A 7,344-nucleotide genomic window follows, 5' to 3' on the forward strand; every position below is an offset into this window, starting at 1 on the left:
TCTCGGAGTTCGTGATCTACAGTTTGGAGAATTCAGACTTACGAAATCGTTTTTTCCAAGGAAAGTTTAAATATAGATATTACCTTAAAAAACTTCATGATGATGTAAATATGATTATTTTTAAACACTTAAATATATAAACAAAGGTTAAATTAAATCTAAAATATGTTTATACATCTTAAACATTATTAGGAATTTAATATTTTTAAATATTTTCTAAAAATACTGTATTTAAACTCTATTTTATATAAAATAAATATTTCATTTTTATTCATTTATAAGCGAATTTTAACAGAAGAAAAGACAGTAATTAAGCTATTTTGAAATATTTTTTCTAAGTACATGTCTAAAATAAAAATATATTTTGTTTTCTGCATTTTTAAAAATATGAATTACAATTTATCTTCACATAAAATTAATTTGCATAACCTCTAGGCATAATAAATGAATACATCTAATAGATAATTATAATTAATTTTCTCAAATATTTCAGTTAATTTATTTTCTTTGCTTTTAAAAATTTCAGTTATTAAATACTATGTAAATAAATATCTTATTCAATGAAATTAATATTTTCTGAATTAATTTAATCACAAAAATAACATTTTTGTGATTAAATTTTCATACTTTTCATTATAAAAAGTCTCAACTTTTATACACAAATTTTCATAAATATTAACAATTTTCATAATAAAATATTGAACAGTAAAGTTTTTAAATTAAAAAATTTAATTTATTAAAATTAATTCTAAAATATTTTGTTTTAATAAGAAAAATTCAGATTTAATTTTTATTTTATTTTTCCATTTATCTAATAAAATTTAATTCTCATTAAAAATGTATCAAATTAAAAATGAATTTTTAAAATATTATTATTATTATTTTAGAATTTAAATTTATATAATTAACAAAGTTATTAAGGTTATAAAATATATAATATATATATATATAATTTTTTTTCTTTTTTTTACTTCGTTTAGCATTTAGTTGAATAAATAAACTTCTATTTTTATTTGGTGATTTCATTTGCAAGTCATCAGAGCAAAACAATTCAAAAACACTTGAAATATTATTTTAAAAATCCTTGTATATTCATAAAATTAAATAATAAATTCGTAAGCACGTCTTTTATTCGAATCTTTTTTAAAAAAATTATAATCTCACCTAATTGGTTATCTACAACAATTAATCTTATCATTAAATTCAAAAAGTGGGCGTTTCTAGGGTGGAGCCATTATTTAACTGTCAAATTTTTCTAGATATAAATTACTTTCGAATTCTTATCAAGATAATTGTGATTTTATTATTTCTAAATTTGAGTTTATATCATTTTTATGAAAATATAAATCGCTTTATATATAAATATATATATTAAAAATAAATAAATAAAATTCAGTGTTAATACATCATCAATTGCATCATTTGGCATCTGTCAATCAATTGAATATAACGAAATTATTTATATTCGTTTATTCTTTTCAATCTCAGAAAAAAAACAGAGATTTAACAAATCCGATAAAGAGATGTTTTCCTTTATTCTATTGGCCTATGATTAATTTTAAATAGGAGTTTTTCTGTAAAAAAATAAAATGACAATATTATCTTTATTCTGGCATTTTGCCAATTTGAATTTCATTGATATAAACATTTTACAAAATAGAATAAATTTTATCCTGTATATTAATAAATATCACGACTAAATTCTAAATAATTTTAAAATTTTATTATATATATGATCCAAAATAATTTTAATAATTAAAATTTAAGAAATAATTTAATGTCTTATAAATAAAAAATTAATAAAAAAATTTTTATTAAGAAATTTAATATAGTAATAATTATTAATATAAAATTGTAAATGAAAATATTATTATTAAAATTTTTTAAAATAAATTGTTTAGCAGACGAACTTTTTAAGATATTTTTATGTAGCGTCATCTGTTAGCAATTACAAGAACTATAACTTTAAATTTTATATATTATGTCATTATAATATCAAATTAATTTATCTGTTTAAAAAGATTTTTAAAAAACTAAATATATATATATATATATAATAAAATGCATATTTTAGTAATTATTCAAATATTAATCTTGCATTTTAAATATAATTTCATTTTAATTCGTGATGATTAATTATATTTATTAAATTTAAATTGCGCATTTTTAAAACTTATAAACATAAATTGCACATAATTTAACGTATATATTATTAATATAAGACAAATAATGTACTGTAATCAACATAGTCAAATTTAAAATATTGTAACTTTTTTAAGTTATCATTTTAATTCACTAAATGGAAAAATTTTGTTAATATTATTATTTTAAAACATAAAATATTAAATGAAAGCGTAATAAAAATAAACTAAAACAGAAAGAACTTTATTTTTAAATGAGATTTTTATATGTCGCCATCTGTTAACAATAAAATGAATTATAAATTTCATGTAAGAATTTTAAATTATAATGTTTAAATAATATATTTTGTTTCTTTCGTAAAATATATCTGTTTTAAATGAGACTTATTATTCTAAACCATTCGTTAAATGCAGTCAGATAAATATGCAATTTAACACGGTCGAGTATATCGCATTAATTACATTCATAAATCAGAATGTTGAAGTATAAGCCACGAAATTGTATGGAAATTACTGTCAAAAATCGTTTGAAAGTTTTAAAAATTATAATTAAATATACATTTGTCTATTTTTTAAAATGAGAATTAACACAAAGAGATTATTATTAGACAATAGGGAGCATGGGGCCGAAGTTTTCAAGGCGAAAACGTGTACGTCGGACGTTCAGCGCAGCCTTCCTATAAGGGAGAATAGGGGAATGGAGCCCACCTAAGGTATTTTACATATTTTTAAGAAAACTTAACAATATTGTGAGAAGTTATTTTAATGGTGCAAACAGTGTACTGTAAGAAATAAAGTGCATGTGTCAAAAATAAACAAAAAACATTACATTGAGCCCCATTACCCAACTATGTGGGGTAACGGGAACCATCATATAAAAAACATTGAAAAATGACTGAAACGTTAGAAATGTTCGTTCAATAACTAGAAAACCTAAGTTTTTACACATGAATTATTAACTTTTTGGGTTAATGTTACCCTTGGTGGCAAGATGGCGGCCGGGGGAATTTTTCCCTACATTCTAGACGGCGACGGGGAAAATTTTTTTCCCTGCGTTCGACGTGGCGACCGCGTTTCCTGTAACCTCGAAACGGAGACGCGCGATTTCGCGTTTGTGACGTGAGAGGGAGCTCTTTCGAAATGTTGTGACGTAATGTGTTGGTGCCGAGATCGTCGAATTATGCAAATTTTGTTTGGTGGGAGTGTAGAAGACAGTGGTGTGGTGCATGTTCGTTGTTGGCATAGAATTTTTTTTTTTACAATATCTGTTCTTTCCGAATTGTTAAAGAGGTAATTTATATTTTTTACAAGTACAAACAATACGAAATTGCTTTCTTTTTGCGCGTTTGTTTTGTTAAATTGTTTTTTTTTTATTTTTTAGTAACTTCGGTACTAAGGATATTTTTTTCAAGGCGGTTACTAATTTTGTGCTAGTCATGGGCGACGTTGATTTCAGTTCGAAGGAATTATGGGCAAAATGTACTACAAGGAAGTTTTATAAAATGATGGAAGCAGATTATTCTGAATTGGGATTGAACCCGGCAATTGATAATGCATTCAAATTTGCGGTCAAATTAGGTATACAGCAGATAGAGTCGACGTGTTCTGCGTGCGATAAGATATGCAAATTATATTACAGAAGAGAAAGAAATGAATGTCTTCTAAGATGCAGTTCGTGTGGAGTTAAATATTCAGTTTACGAAGGGACTTTTAAAAGCAAGTGCGGTCGTCTTTCCTGGGGATGTATCTTGTCATTCATATGGCACTACCTATGTCTAGAATGTGGAGCTACCATTTCGGCTTTAGCATCCGGGATATCTCGAAAAGCTGGTGTGGATTGGTCGAATCACATACGTCTAGTAATGATGATATCACTAAGTAACATGACGAGCTTCAAAATAGGTGGGCCGAATAAGATCGTAGAGATCGACGAAACTGTCATTTGCAAAAGGAAGTACGAAAAAGGCAGGTTATTGAAATCAACGAAATGGGTTGTGGGCGGCATATGTAGACAGGACGGGAACTGTTTTATTTGTCAGGTAAACGACAGATCTGAACAAACTCTAAACTGGATAGTTTACAAATACGTCAAATCGGGAAGTTTGATAATAACCGACGAGTGGAAGGGGTACAACCACATTGACGACATCGAAGGCGTGGATGTAGTGCATAGAACTGTAAATCACTCGAAAAACTTCGTGAATCCGAAGACAGGGGACCACACTCAAAACATAGAACGCTTATGGGGATACCTAAAAAATAAAAAACACCTGCCAAAGCATTACACAACCGATTTATCGGACTCATACATGTATCTGTTCATGTACAAGAAGTTCATGGACTGGCCTAAAAAAACTGCCGGAGAAAGATTTCAAACTTTCATCGAACATCTTGCTATGATTTATCCAGGGACAGGAAAAACTCCGAAATGGGTTGAACCCGAGACGGTTCCGTCTGCACCCGTTCAAAACGTCGACAAAAAGAAGAAGAATTATTCAAAGAAATCAGAGAAGGATCAGGATAATGAAACATCGTCCACCGCGAGTAAAAAAGGAAGAAATAAGAAGTCATCGACAGTAGTAAACGAAGCCGTTAAAGGGGGAAAAAAAAGATCTATAACAAACGAAGATCAAAATTCCAAAGGCCGGAAGAAAAGTAAAAAAGGGAAATGACAGACAATCAACGTGAGTAAAAAAATGTTTTTATTTCTATTAAAATAGGGTTGAATTAGCTTATTATAGTATAGGAGTTACTAGGTCGTGTTATTACGATACAGTGCGTAACGCGCAGTCTCCATAGAAGGCCACGTCGGCGACCGGAAACGCATCGGTCACGTGATCAGAGGAAAAAATTTCCCCGTCGCCGTGTAGAATGTAGGGAAAAATCCCTATGGCGGCCATCTTGCCACCAAGGGTAACATTAACCACTTTTTGTATATGTATTGTTTTTGTTTTCGAAATAGTTTGCGTGTTTAATGATAAGTTCAAGCACTTTAAAAACTTTAATCACTTAATACAATAATCACAAATGTAATCATCTGGAGAATCTGTACCCCAATTCTTTGTTTCTACCAAATTCTCCACAGATGATGAAGGTATTATTAGCATTGCTTGCATTTATGTCATCGTCTTCATTATCATTTGATTCTCCTCGTTGAGCCCCATTATCCCTTTACGCCATTTTATGTTTCTAACTTGACTAGACACAAAGGGATAAAGTGAAATATTTTCTTCATATGTATTTTACTAGTTGAGGGAATAGTTAGTATTTAATATATATTATTGAAACAATAAGTTATATACAAGCGTACAGTACATACAGTCGAACAAATGATAGTGTTCCAATTAAAAGAAAGATGCACGAAACTGTTTTTTCCTCACACGATCAAGCATGTGCACGGAACAGCCACCATACTGCAGCTGCTAGATGCAAGCATCTGTTGGGATTGAAAATTCTGAACCGTTTAGCCAAAAAACAGGTGGGCTCCATTACTCTACTCTCCCCTAAGCCTAGAAATTTGACAACGGCGTTTGGAACACGAGCATGATTCCACTGACGTTCCAAACGCCATTGTCAAACTTCTAGAAGTTTGACAATGGCTTATAGCAGGGGTGGCCAACTTTTGTGCACATAAAATCTACTTTTTATCGTAAAAATGTGTCGCGATCGATTTGTTGTCATAGGCATAGTCTAAGTGGGGAGGGGGGAGTGTGAAATACATACTATGTTTATACACTGTGTTCCAGTACGAACTGCACTCACTGCTTATGAGTCGAGTCATAACTGCATGCATACAGTTGCGTTCGGTTACAAATATAATACATTAAGTCAAGACATCGCTAGCGATCGACTTGTTGGCCACCCCTGGCTTATAGGAAGACAGCGCTGAAAGTTCGACTTTCACGTTTTCACCTTGAAAACTTCAGCTGCAATCTCGCTATTGTTAAATCCCACTTTCGGTATACCTCAAAGGACGCGACAGGTTGTAAATTTTAAACGTTTCTCACCATAGCTGTAAAAATCTAAATATGTTAAACTTAATAAATTGTCTGTCATTTGTTTTCTAACTAATTCGTTTTAGGACCAGGTGTTCACGGGAATTTCCAAAGTTTACTTTTCAGCCACTCTCATTAAACTGGAAAATTTTTGTTTTTATTACATCTAATATTACCAACAAATCAGCCTCCACTGTTCTCGGTTTAGTTAAGTAAAATTCCGGCTCTTCCAGCAGAGTTTTATTTGTGTGTCTAATTACCTAATCTCTTAAGACAAATCGGACAGGGGGAGGGAAGGGGTTGAACTTCAATGGTTTTATTACATTAAATTTTATACAGTTTATGAATTTTATTATTCATAAAGTGATAAAGGTTTTGAGGAGAGGAGGGTTGAGTTTTCTTGGACGTCCAAAGAGGATTACAGAAACTTTGGAAAACTGGGACAATGGGGGAGTAAAGATTTTAAGAAGAATACGGACGTAATTTATGGACAGTCTCTTACATATTCGAAAAAAATATATATAGTTTATGTAAGCAAACAATTGTTACTATTATAGATACGTTCAGGTATGTCAGATAGGAGATCAAAACGTCAGTCTGGTGCGTTTTTTTATGGCAAGCGGAAAGATGAACACGATAAGGAAAAACAGAAAACTTCAAGGATCCTTGCTGTAAAGTTGGACGATGCTGAGTCGACAGCATCAACAGCCACTTTGAAATTCATTTCAGATAATAATGACGAAATGGAAGGTGAAAAATCAAATGACAAATCTGAAATTATGACTAGAAACATCAGTGCCTGAATCGAGCTGTGACGATGATAATTTATAAAATAGTAATTGTGTTGAATTGACGACCGAATGTGATGTAAATACAGGGTAACAATTTTTTTTAACATTGTACAAAAATTGTACAAGATGGGAGAGAAAAATAAAAGCAATTCGATCTCTCAGACTGCAATTAAATGTTATTTTAAAAAGTTTAAATTACATAATAGATGATATTTTCCGAGACACGAAAACAAAACATGCAAAACACAATCAACAGGTCTGCCCTGTTATAATTGATTCAAGAATTGAGATTTCTCGCTTTAAGACGAACCCTTCCAAGCCATTAATTAATAACTACGTTCTCTTACCATTGATAGACGATAACGGTTAACCGTCAGAATAGCACAACGCTTATTAGGTGCCGCTTATTGGAATTAC

Source organism: Centruroides vittatus, unplaced genomic scaffold (assembly GCF_030686945.1).
Source record: "Centruroides vittatus isolate TY-2023 unplaced genomic scaffold, ASM3068694v2 contig_355, whole genome shotgun sequence".
Classification (NCBI taxonomy): Eukaryota; Metazoa; Arthropoda; class Arachnida; order Scorpiones; family Buthidae; genus Centruroides; species Centruroides vittatus.